The sequence below is a fragment of the Megalobrama amblycephala genome, linkage group LG12, assembly GCF_018812025.1.
Source record: "Megalobrama amblycephala isolate DHTTF-2021 linkage group LG12, ASM1881202v1, whole genome shotgun sequence".
Taxonomy (NCBI): Eukaryota; Metazoa; Chordata; class Actinopteri; order Cypriniformes; family Xenocyprididae; genus Megalobrama; species Megalobrama amblycephala.
The window spans coordinates 3,128,940-3,141,238 of record NC_063055.1 but is presented as its reverse complement, the minus strand read 5'-3'; the positions used below and the strand labels follow the sequence as shown (position 1 = coordinate 3,141,238).

The 12,299-nt window shown below is 45.8% G+C and overlaps 2 pseudogenes; both read right to left on the bottom strand.

Annotated features, from left to right (window-relative positions):
• Positions 1 to 7,200: 7,200 nt before the first annotated feature.
• LOC125280100 lies at positions 7,201 to 9,998 on the bottom strand (annotated as a pseudogene).
• A 1,607-nt stretch (positions 9,999 to 11,605) lies between these two features.
• LOC125280777 lies at positions 11,606 to 11,708 on the bottom strand (annotated as a pseudogene).
• Between the last annotated feature and the right edge of the window lie 591 nt (positions 11,709 to 12,299).

The window sequence follows — 12,299 nt, the reverse complement described above, 5'->3', positions numbered from 1 at the left end:
ATGCGCGTTCGTGACGTCACGTAATACGCAATTACGTTGAAAAGGTCATGGTTGACGTAGGCTTAGTAACCACAGTTTCATTCGCTCAGGATTGTGTATAGGAAATTTATGAAAAGTCACAAATTTCTGTCCTGGCAAAAATTTTCTTTTAGGCTTTCTAATATTAAAACACCCAGGATACGCACACCTTTCAAGCGTGAGTTTAAAATATTCTAACTGACCGCCAGAGTGAGGTTTTTTTTTTTTTTTTTTTTTAAGGCGACCCTTATTTTAGAACGTTTGCCCTGCGGGGCATATCCATCATCGCCAGTATCAGCATTACAAGTAGAAGCAGGCGACATGCCTCTCAAATTGAGAAGACAGCAATTAGCTGCAGGATCTCAAATAAGTTATCAGTTTTTTCAGGCGAATTAATAGCAATAATGATGGCATTAAGATGGATAAATGAGGCAGGATCAAAGGATTTGTTAGTTTGTTCAGACTCCAGTTCTGCTCTCATGTGCATTGAAGCACAACAGTCAGACACTAGACAGGATTTAGTAGTGGAAATCCTGCAAGAATTATATACATTACAGCAGAAAAGGGTGAGTATAATATTCATGTGGGTTCCTGCTCACGTGGGGGTGAAAGGGAACGAAGCAGCAGACAAATTGGCAAAGCAAGCTTTAAAGAACACTAGAATAGAAATGGAAATACCATACAGTAGATATGAAATTAAAACTATAGTTAAAAAACAAATAATTCAAAGATGGCAACAAATGTGGGAAACAGGAAATAAAGGTAGACATATGTATGAAATACAACCAAAAGTGGGGAAAAGTAGGTACTCAGGTGGAAGTAGAAGAGAGGAAAATATTTTATCCAGACTGAGAATAGGACATACACACTCAAAAAAATGAACTTTCACTGTTGTTAGTTTCACTCAAACCACCCTTGTTCCCTTTCGATACTTCACTCGTACTGCGTATGGGGAAAGGTCTCCTTTTTCCCCGTTACTGAAGCCTTTTTCAATAACGCAGTGTAACTGCATCGTCATTGGTTCACTCATAGACAAGTTGTTGAACCAATGACGGCGCGGCATAGCTGCGCGACCTATGGCGACAGAGCGCGCGAATATTCCCGCCGAAATGGGCGGGGTTTAGGGCTATATAAGCGGGCTTTTCGCCATAGGATTTCAGTTCTCTCTCCTTCAGCGACGACTTCACATCGCTCCTCGCTGATCTCCGGCTGAAGCCTTCGCCGCCTGGAAGAAGCTCGCCTGGAAAGAAGCTCTCACCGCCGTCGAAGAGGCTCCCGCAGCGGACTGCTGAGCTCGCCGAGGAAGAAGCGCCGGCGCCCTTGTCGACTGCCGACTGAAGAAGGCGATCTCGCCGCTCGCGCCCTCCCGTCTTCTTCCTCCCGCGAGCCGGCTAGGAAGAGACGGCGGGGTAGAGCGGCCCAGCACACGGAGTTGGATGACGTCACGCCGGCTTCCCCGCGTGCCTCACCCTCTCCCCCGAGAGAGCAGTCCCCCGTCTTGTTCTCCCGCCCTGAGCTGCGTCCCTCGGCAGATGCGAGCGACCTCATCTCTTTTGGCGGTTCTGAGGACGAGCCGCTTGATGACGTCATGTCTCTCGCGGCCTCTGAATCCGAAGGTTGGGCCGGTGATTCTGACCCCGCCCGCCTTCCCTCGCTGGAGCCCATTGACTGCAAGCCGGGTATGGATGCCGAGCTCTTCCGCATCCTTTCGAAAGCAGTAGAGGTTTTGGACCTCGAATGGGCTCCGCCAGAGGAGCCATCATGGAGCAGGCTCAATGAGTGGTTCCTGCCGGGTTCCCGCCAGGCCCCTTGTCAACGCGCCGCACCGTTTTTCCCAGAGGTTCACAACGAGCTGACGAGGTCATGGCGCGCCCCGTATTCTGCCCGCCTATGTACTACGCATTATTCAGCTCTCACCTCTGTGGATGGCTCTGAAGAGAAGGGTTACGAGCATCTACCGCCCCTGGACGAAGCGGTGGCGGCTCACCTCTGTCCCCCCACGGCTGTGGGTTGGAAAACTAAGAGGGCCCTTCCATCCAAGCCCTGCAGGATCACTTCTGCCCTGGCTGGCAGAGCATATGTCCGCGGGCCAGGCTGCCTCAGCGCTGCACGACATGGCTATTCTCCAGGTGTTTCAAGCGAAGCTCCTCCGTTCTCTGGATGAGTCCGGCGTCGATGCACCTGCCTTCCGTGACCTCCGCAGTGCCACTGACTTAGCCCTGCGTGCCACAAAGGCCACAGCTCAGGCCATTGGACGATCCATGGCCAGCCTGGTCGTGCTTGAGCGCCATTTGTGGCTCAACCTGACCGAGATTAAGGAGATGGACAAGACAGCCTTTTTGGATGCCCCGGTCTCTCCTTCTGGTCTCTTCGGGCCAGCAGTAGAGGGCTTTACAGAGCGTTTTACTGCAGCACTAAAGTCGTCTTAGGCTATGCGACACTTCCTGCCTAAACGCCCTAGCTCCACGTCTGCTTCCAGCCGCCCCAAGTCTGCGCCGGCTCAGCGGAACAAAACTGCCCCCTCTACCTCTCAGGCAGCACCACCCAAGGAACAGCGCCATCGTAAGCGCTCCTCCTTCCCGAGGCAACGTCAGGGACCCCGGCCTAAGATTACGCTGGACCCGACGCCTCCTAAGCCCTCCTGATATTTCAGGAAGGAAGAGGATGGGGCAAAGTCTCGCCACGGCCGGACCACCCCAAAAGCTCTTTCGTTCCACCCCCCCTCCGCCTCGTTCAGCTCCGGGCGTGGGAGATATGTTCAGTGTTGTACTAACTGGGCCCAGTGTTGCGTCCATGCAAAACGCTATTCTTATGGCGAACACTATGAATATTCTACCTTCTCTAAGAAAGAGCAAAGTTCCTCTTCCACTCTCTCCGGTGCACGGGCCCCCGATTGGCGGCCCGTCAGCCGATACCATTCAGCCCCTTGTCACGCGGGCCGAGGCCTGGCGGGCCATCCCCGGAGTGTCAAGCTGGGTTCTGGGAACCATAAGTCGAGGCTACTCGCTTCAGTTCGCCCGAAGGCCCCCGCGCTTCAGCGGGGTGCTTCAGACTTCAGTCAACATGGACGACGTTCATGTCCTCCGAGCCGAAGTCACGTCTCTTCTGAGGAAAGGAGCTATAGAAATAGTCTCCCCCTCAGAGAGCAATTTGGGGTTCTACAGCCGTTATTTTCTAGTTCCCAAAAAAGATGGTGGTCTCAGACCCATCTTAGATCTCAGGCTCTTGAACCTCTCCCTCATGAGACGGAAGTTCAAGATGCTAACGCTGAAGCAGATCCTCGCGCAGGTTTGCCCCGGGGACTGGTTCTGCTCGCTGGACCTGAAAGATGCATACTTTCATATCCAGATAGCCCCCCATCACAGGCGATTCTTGAGATTCGCGTTCGAGGGTGTGGCTTACCAATATACGGTCCTTCCATTCGGACTGTCCCTAGCTCCTCGCACTTTTACCAAGTGCATGAACGCGGCGCTTTCCCCACTGAGACAGATGGGAATCCGGGTTCTCAATTACCTCGACGACTGGCTCATCCTAGCCCAGTCACGAGCCGAGCTGGAGCATCACAGATCCGTGTTACTCAGCCACTTGGAGTGCCTGGGTCTCAGGGTCAACTTTGCCAAGAGCTCACTGCTCCCCAGCCAGCGTATAACGTTCCTGGGTGCAGTTTTCGACTCAGTCCGTATGACGGCTGTAGTATCTCCAGAGCGCGCTCTGGCCATTCAGCAGCTCGCGGCATCAGTCAGGAACAGAGCCTATTTCCCTCTGAAGTTTTTCCAGAGGATGCTAGGGCTGATGGCTTCCGCCTCCCCGGTTCTGCAGCTCGGCCTTCTTCGGATGCGGCCTCTGCAGTACTGGTTGAAGTTCCGGGTCCCTCCTCACGCCTGGCGGCACGGCCGCCTGCGTCTCAGGGTCAATCAGGCCTGTTTGGCAGCTCTGAGACCCTGGATGAACCCTGTATGGTTCAGCCAAGGGGTACCCCTACAGGCGGTGTCCAGAAGGACGGTGCTCTCAACGGATGCGTCCAACACAGGTTGGGGCGCTCTTTGCGAGGGCAGACCGGCCTTCGGCTCGTGGTCTCACGAGGAATGCCATCTGCACATCAACTGCCTCGAGATGTTGGCAGTGATTCGAGCCCTTCATGCGTTCCAGGCACACCTGACAGGGTGCCACGTCTTAGTCCAGTCGGACAGCATGACAGTGGTGTCATACATAAATCACCAGGGCGGTCTTTCGTCCAGCCGCTTATGCGCTCTGGCGAAGCGTCTTCTGGAATGGGCATCACCGAGGTTTCAGTCACTCAGGGCGACTCACATACCCGGGAGAACAAACTTGGGAGCAGACATGCTATCTCGGAGCAATGTCCCCTCAGACGAGTGGATGCTCCACCCCCATACGGTTCTGATGATCTGGGAGTTCTTCGGAAAGGCAGAGGTAGACCTCTTCGCTTCAGAAGGCAACTCTCACTGCCCAATTTATTTCTCGAAGGAGGAAGATGCGCTGGCCCATGTCTGGCCCAGCACCCTCCTTTACGCTTTTCCCCGATCGCTCTGATCCCACAGGTCATCAGACGAATCAGGGAAGACAAGCACAGAGTCCTCCTGGTGGCCCCGCTCTGGAGGAGCCAAGTTTGGTCCTCAGAGCTGTTCAGGCTTTCCACAAAAGCTCCGTGGCCGATCCCCCTGAGACGGGACCTCCTCTCTCAGGCGAACAGGACAATTTGGCATCCCCAACCAGAACTCTGGGCTCTGCACCTCTGGTCCCTCGACGGGAGCCTGCTAACCTCCCCGGGGATGTGCTGAATACCATTTCTCAGGCAAGAGCTCCGTCCACGAGACGCCTCTACGCCCAGAAATGGTCGGTCTTTGTTGACTGGTGTTCTACACGCAACATAGACCCAGTGGAGTGTGACGTATCTCCGATACTGTCTTTTCTCCAGGAGCGTTTGAATCTGGGTCGCACCCCTTCAACGCTCAAAGTTTACGTAGCAGCCATTGCAGCGTTTCATGCTCCTATAGCTGGCCAGTCAGTGGGACGAAACAACCTTGTGGTGCGTTTCTTGAGAGGTTCTAGGCGATTAAATCCTTCTCGTCCTCTCACTGTTCCCACCTGGGACCTCTCTTTGGTCCTCAGAGCTCTTAAAGGGCCTCCCTTTGAGCCACTGCGTTCAGCTGACCTCAGGCCCCTGACACTCAAAACCGCTCTGCTACTTGCACTAGCATCAGTTAATGCCTTGAGTTCGGGCCCAACGACTCCAAAGTCGTTTTGAAACCTAGGCATGGCTACGTCCCTAAGGTGCTCTCGACTCCATTCAGAGCACAGGTTATTTCCCTCTCAGCGCTTCCTCCCTCGTCGGACGAGCGAGAGTTGGAACTACTCTGCCCTGTCAGGGCATTAAGGACCTACGTTGATTGATCACAGCCTTTTCGGCAATCTGATCAGCTCTTTATCTGCTTTGGTGGCCGCACCAAGGGGTCTTCGGTCTCAAAGCAACGTCTTTCGCGTTGGATAGTCGACGCTATTGCTCTTTGTTACTCCTCTATGGGCCTCGACTGCCCCATAGGAGTTAGAGCTCACTCTACTAGAGGAATGGCTTCCTCTTGGGCCTGGTCTAGTGGAGTTTCGATTAAAGACATCTGTGAGGCGGCCGGCTGGTCCTCGCCGTCCACTTTTGTCAGATTTTATCATTTGGACGTCCCGACCTTACAAGCTCGGGTCCTCTCGGTATGATCCAGCGGCCTCTATCGAGCTCCGCTTCATGCCACTCTGGGAGTTAACTCCCTTTTTGTAGTGTAACGAGGGTTCGACGGCTCCGGCCTTCTCACTTGTCCTCTGGTTCCCTCACGGTGCCCAAGACAAGTCCAGTCGTTCCCTGCCGTGGCACGGCGCGGTTGAATTCGTTCCCCATACGCAGTACGAGTGAAGTATCGAAAGGGAACGTACTCGGTTACTAACGTAACCTCGGTTCCCTGAGATACGGAACGAGTACTGCGTTACATGCCGTGCCACGAGGCTGCGGCTTCAGTGTCGTCGCTTCAGTCGAATGACCTGAAATCCTATGGTGAAACGCCCGCTTATATAGCCCTAAACCCCGCCCATTTCGGCGGGAATATTTGCGCGCTCTGTCGCCATAGGTCGCGCAGCTATGCCGCGCCGTCATTGGTTCAACAACTTGTCTATGAGTGAACCAATGATGATGCAGTTACACTGCGTTATTGAAAAAGGCTTCAGTAACGGGGAAAAAGGAGACCTTTCCCCATACGCAGTACTCGTTCCGTATCTCAGGGAACCGAGGTTACGTTAGTAACCGAGTACGTTCACATTACTTAAAAAACTCATGTAACTACATGAACGTAATTTAACTGCGTTGTTTCTACTAAAATTGAGTATTGTCAGCTTTACTTAGTAAGTGTTTGTTCAGTCAACCTAACATTGCTGTGTGAAACGCTCACATTATTGTTGACATAACTAACTGTGCAGTGGATCCGTAGTTCCCAGCATGCTTTGCAAGGGACTGCATTAGGAGAGTAAATTTAGGGATTAAAGTGTTATTTTATGTGTTTTTCAGTAAAGGGAAAGATGTTGTTAGTTTATGTTAGTGTTTAACGTTCAGTTATGTTGGACATTTAGAGTAGTTTTTGAATTTTGTGGTTACCATCATGCAGAAGATTGTCGCCTGTGTTTAGGCTGTGTGCGCTCATATATGCATGTTTATAGGATGAAAATCCTGTTCTCAATTCAATTGAGTTTGTTCAATTAGTATTTTTTGAGTGCATTCTGGGGTGAGGTGCTGCATTCTGATATGTTGTATCCTTTTTATTTAAATGATTATTCAAAAAATCAACATAACATTATTAAGTAAACTGCACATATAAATATTATGTAACAGTGACATTCAAATGATTTGATTTACTCAAAGAAATGTTGTCAGCTTTACTTGAATTCTTTTGTTCATTCAACTAAATCGTTTTTTGTACAAATTACTCAATATTGTTGCGTGGAACCACTTGACACTTATTTTTTAAGTAAATCCAACAATTCATTTTTTTGAGTGCAGGACTTAATAAAACAATGAAATTAATGTCCAAGCATCCAACAGGAAAGTGTGAATGGTGTGGAGAAAATGAAACGGTAGAACATGTTATCATGTATTGTGATAAGTATAAAGATGATAGAGGAAAGATATTAGAAGAGGTTCAGAGGAAAGAGGATATGGAAATCAATTTGAGATATCTGTTAAACCCAGAACAGAAAAGTAATAACAGAGCAGCGTTAATGAAATATTTGGAGAACACAGATTTAATTAATAGGATATGAATAATAATTTTTTTTATTTATTTTTTTAGCCGGAGGAGCTGAACACGCAGCGCTGGCTTTAGTATTTAGTGGCTCACAGTTTGAATCTAGCAGTTATGTGACGTCGCTGAACATTCTAAATCCCATATGTGGAACCGTACGCCCAGGGGCACAGAAATAAACATCCCATATGTGGGAACGTACCGCTCAAAGGGTTAAACAATAAACTGACTCAAAGAAATTTGACTATGTGTATATGATCCTCCTTCCGCACATTTGTAATGTAAACACTGACTCGATACTTCCGCCTACATCAACCGTGACCTTTTCAACATAATAGGTTGTTTGCACATGACGTCACAGCAGCAGCGCGAATGAGCCTGGAGGGCAGGGAGTGATTTTTCTATATCCGCTTGTTAAGTCATGACGTAAGGAACGCCGTTTCCGGGTCCAAGCCTCGACTCATTTCACTTGAGAATGCCATCGACGGCCGTTTATGAGCGCTATTTATTCATATTAAACATCAATCATTTTAAAAAGTTAAACATTTTAAATACTTACAGTCTACACAACAGTCTCCGTGCTCAGAGCGTCACAGACATTAATATTTTAACGATTAATAAAAGCTGAATAATTGTCTGGCCATCTGGAATTTTGGTGTGGAGATAAAGGTTATGATTATCATTCTTTGTAGTATTACACCACATCATGTGTGTATATTAGCACCATTTGTTGTTTTCTTGTGGTATGAGATAGAGCGTTAGGACCCGGAAGCGCTGCCGTGTGACGTCAGACTTAACAACCGGATAGGAATCCTATCAAAAACTCAAAATTCGTATGTTTTGCGTCATTTATGGTTTCTCAAATCGATAAAATCGGGAACCCAGAAGGTAATTATATCATTTACATAACTTATACCGTTTTTTATAACTTATATCATTTTTTAACTTTAAAAGTTGTCGCCTTTAATAGCGTTTTGCGTCTGCTGATACTGAAATGAATATGCCTGCTTACCTCATTTGTTTTTGACTTGGTTAAATATCCACATTCTTCATGGTATCGTTTGCAGGGAAGATAAGCTATTTTATCCCACTGAATGATAATTTGATATTTTCACTTCAGTTTTGTAGTTTTCCGTTCACAATGTTGATCTGGTTACCATGAGAACAGTGTCACGCGCTGCTGCTTCAGCCATCGTAGAAAATGTCCAAATAAATAAATGTTTAAAAAGCTGACAGACGTCGATTCAACAACAAAGACAACACTTTCAAAAACACTCAGCTATGTGATTATTTTATTGAGTGATAGGGAGTGGGTTAAATCAGTGACATTATTAGATTTGATATACTGTACGGTGTCTTCCCATCACCTCCTCAACCTGCTTCCCTTAGTTTGTTTTTACACGTATAAGGCAACAATTGTATTACAGCATCCAGTTTTTTCTTTGAACGATGATGTGAGCTCCTGTTGCAATTCTCGATTCAGCATAAATGACCTACAATGGTGACATTTTTCACAATCGCGGGGAAGTCATTCACATGAATGAAGGATTTGGCAGGAACAAAGTTTTCATATTTTTTCTAGGAGGACCCAAAACCACAGGGACGGTACCTACAGAAAGCCCATTGATCTTCTCCGTGATTGATATTCTCTCAAAGGAAAGGTAAAACTTGCAGCTTGCCATATTAGAATAGTATTCGTTATGATCCAGAAATTTTGCATGAGCCTTTCCAAACATATGCACTTCAATGTGCAACCAGTTTGTCCTTTTTGGGAATCACAAACACCCTCATTTAGTATGTTCCTGGCGATCAAGTTCAACCGTACAGTAATGTCAGCATCACGTCTGTAGCTGAGAGTGAGATTGAACAGGTTTTCTAGACCTGGTATTTTTTTTTTTGTGTTGGTTGGGGATTCTACATTAAACCATATTCAACTCTGGAATTTAGGATGAGGAGATGGAGGAAGGTTGGACAGGTCCCAACTGATGGCTGAAAAATTAGGACAACATCTGCATTGCTAGTGAGGGATCTATTATCTGTTATACAATAGCTGTGAGGTTTGTTTTCGTTCATGACATTTTTATTATTAATTATTTAAATTAAATAATATTTAATAATCAAGAATCGCAAACAAAATCATCTCATTTGCTTATTAAACCCATTTTAATTAGGGCCCAAGCCACTCAGGCGCAGGGCCCTTTTGTTTTTCTAAGGAGATTTTTTTTTTTTTTCCATCATCTGGGGCATTTTTGAGGGCATTTGATTTTTTTTATGAAACTTCAGCTGTGTGTTCGTTGTACAAGGCTGATCACATGGATGTGACTATTGTGAGTTATAGCGCCACCAACTGGCAGCAGGAAGTGTGTTACTTTCAAAATGCTTTAAAATCACCCTCTAATTTTTACCCAATTTGCTTTAAACCTCTTTAGAATAATGTCAAGACATAACAAATGTAGACCTGTAAAAAGATTAATATTTTTCAAACACTGTTGCCATAGCGACAGATCAAATATTCAATATCAATATTTGTAGTGTAGGGTGTGTGTGTGTGTGTGTGTGTGTGTGTGTGTGTGTGTGTGTGTGTGTGCGCCCATTTTTTTGATGAACTTATAAAATATTGAACTGCAAATAATTCACACATTTGAAATTGAACCATGACCCTATATCATTATTTGGACAGGACTACTTTTCAAATGTCATTTGAGTTACAGTTATTACCAACACCTGTGATTTCATGTTCTGATTCATACATGATTTAAATCTTTGTTTTGTTTTTACAGAGGAGAGTGTGTGTTTTCTAGACATGGGTGTTATAGAAAGTCAGGTGCTGTTTGCAAACATCATGTACAACGCATGTATTTAAATTAATTATTGATATAATTCAAATTTATTAAAAATCCCTATTTAAGTACATTTCACTTGATTTTATAAAAGTGGCTGTTTAAAATAAACTTGCATAAGTGAGCAGAAAAAATTAGACATGTACCTTATTATTACCTGAGACTGATATTAAAATCGTCTTTGCAGGTTCTGTGATTTGGCTCTATTTATTAATTGTATTTTATTTTATTTTTTTCGTCATATACCACACATATTGAAATTAAATGAAAGCATGCTTTTGGAGCATAAGACTGGTGCACAAACAATAGTTCAGGGAGGTCAAAAAACACATGAAGAGAAGTGTTAGAATAATACAACATCAGCAATCACAGACATTCGCATTAGACTGGATTAGATTTCTCAGAGCACTGCGGAGTTTGAACAAATAACAGTATATAATTTGCTCTGTAATTTTTTATAGAGATTGTCTGAGAAAAACACAGGCATGGCAGATTAGGATAATATTCTGCACTCATTTGAAATTGACTTATGACATTCTATGACATGAAATTCATCTAAATTTAAATGATCTCATGGATGTGGCTGTTGTGGTTTGTGATCATATGGGCACCAGCGGCTGCAGTAAACGTGGTGTATTCAAATAACTTTGACAAAGTCCTTTTATGTTTACCCATTTTAAATGCCTATTGCCCACTGTGCACAGTTGCCCCGAAGCCACCGGGTTGGTGGTGCCACCGGGCTTGGGCCCGCCATCGCTGCTTGCAGCTATATTTGTAAATTTGAAATTCATTTAGGTAACACAATTCCTCACCTCTTTTAAGATCCCCTGAGAGAAATTCGCAGCTCTATGTCACAAAGTAGGCTACCACAAAATGTACCGATGGATGTGAGTAAAAAGCAACACATGGTGTTTTGAAACTAGTTTGCAGTCTCTGAAGGACTTACCATTGCTTGCAGGACCAATCATAAATCAGTATGAATGAATGAATGAATGAGGCATTTATATAACGCTTTCATATGTACTACTGTACACCCAAAGCGCTTTACAATCATATCAGGGGTCTCTCCTCATCCACCACCAGTGTGCAGCATCCACTTGGATGATGCGACGGCAGCCACAGTACAACGGTGCCAGTGCGCTCACCACACACCAGCTGTATGTGGAGAGGAGAGAGAGTGAAAGAGCCAATTCAATGGATGGGGATTATTAGGAGGCCGTGATTGGTAAGGGCCTATGGAGGGAATTTGGCCAGGACACCGGGGTTACACCCCTACTCTTTACGAGAAGTGCCATGGGATTTTTAATGACCACAGAGAGTCAGGACCTCGGTTTAACGTCTCATCCGAAGGACGGTGCTTGTTACAGTACAGTGTCCCCGTCACTATACTGGGGCGTTAGGACCCACACAGACCACAGGGTGAGCACCCCCTGCTGGCCTTACCAACACCTCTTCCAGCAGCTACCTGGTTTTCCCAGGAGGTCTCCCATCCAGGTACTAACCAGGCTCAGCCCTGCTTAGCTTCAGTGGGCAACAGGGTGATATGGCTGCTGGCGGTATGCAAATATAAAAATATTTGCAGTATGCAAATATAAAACGTAATATATGTCAAATTATCTGTTGCATTGACTGCATTCAAACCAGTTAATCAAGGTTACAGTGTGTTAGGTAGGAGGATGTATAGCTAGGTTGGTAACCTATGATTATCTTAATACTCAGTTATGCGAAATTGTGCAAATTTAAGCAGGGTTGGACAATAAGGACTGCCTGATGGTTTTCTGGTGATGAATGTATGCAAACAGTTCCTCATCATTATATATTTTATTAGACAGATGAGGAATATAATATGTCTTTGGTGTTTGCATGCATGGTTTCTACAAAATAAAACCAGAAACCGAGGGTAATGTGGGTGTGATGCCATTGATAGGCGACGCACGGACACAGCCCGTGTCCTGGGTAAAATTGCTTATTTCTCTGAATTTAAACATTCTTGGAAACATTTGGTAGAATGTAAGTACACAAGTCAACAAAACATATAACATTGTTCTAGTGGTTTTTGGATATTTATATTTTGGGGGGGACAATAAACATTAAATTTCTCAAGAGCAATTTTTGAAGGGGACACAAATAATACAGCGAAAATTTT